This window comes from Sinocyclocheilus grahami, unplaced genomic scaffold, assembly GCF_001515645.1.
Source record: "Sinocyclocheilus grahami isolate Dianchi unplaced genomic scaffold, SAMN03320097.WGS_v1.1 scaffold124.1, whole genome shotgun sequence".
Taxonomy (NCBI): domain Eukaryota; kingdom Metazoa; phylum Chordata; class Actinopteri; order Cypriniformes; family Cyprinidae; genus Sinocyclocheilus; species Sinocyclocheilus grahami.
The window spans coordinates 2,025,897-2,026,541 of record NW_015505303.1 but is presented as its reverse complement, the minus strand read 5'-3'; the positions used below and the strand labels follow the sequence as shown (position 1 = coordinate 2,026,541).

General features: G+C 41.9%; 1 long non-coding RNA gene across 1 annotated transcript in view; it reads left to right on the top strand.

Moving 5' to 3' along the window:
* Positions 1 to 219: 219 nt before the first annotated feature.
* The window catches only part of LOC107590128 (uncharacterized), a 2,949-nt gene continuing 2,523 nt past the window's right edge, over positions 220 to 645 (top strand). The window contains exon 1 of the long non-coding RNA XR_001609747.1: positions 220 to 305. This is a non-coding gene — a long non-coding RNA (uncharacterized lncRNA). The remainder of the gene's footprint in view (positions 306 to 645) is intronic.

Below are 645 nucleotides of genomic sequence, written 5' to 3'. Positions count from 1 at the left end.
TCTACTTTCTGAGTATGAATTATAATATGCAGTAAAAACAACAACACTCGAGCACTGTAAAAGGTTTTGTTCAACTGACTGCCCTGATAGCAACAGACTCCGGGGCCGATCCGCCCTCAAGTCGGCAGCTCCGCTGTACTGTCAGACGGTCATTCGCCCAGAATATGCCCCGTCTCCGGACAGCGCACAGTTAGCGGACTCATTACGGACACGGCGCGGATTAGCGATCGGAACCGGTGCCGTCTCAGAAATCCTCCTCAGAGTGGAGAAGCTGCGGCCGGCCAGCTTGAAGAAGACTGAACTCGGTAAGAATACTTTTAAAATATGCTTTATTTGTACAGTTGCCAGTAACATTAACATTAATAAAGTTATTAATTGCTTTGGTGTAGTTTTTCATTTTTGAAATTGCGTTAGCTCTATAGCATTATTAGCATTATCATAGATTTGCGTAACATGTTAATAATAGGCCTATTTGGATAGGATCCGGATTTTAATGGTATAAATTAGCAGACAAGGCCATGCACAGACCTTTTGAGGGGCATGTGCTGAAACTGAAAAAGGGCACCCCCCCCCAATTACAAATGAAATAACACAAAATAATAGTCTCAAAAGCTTTATTTATTCACTATTAATAACAACCATAAT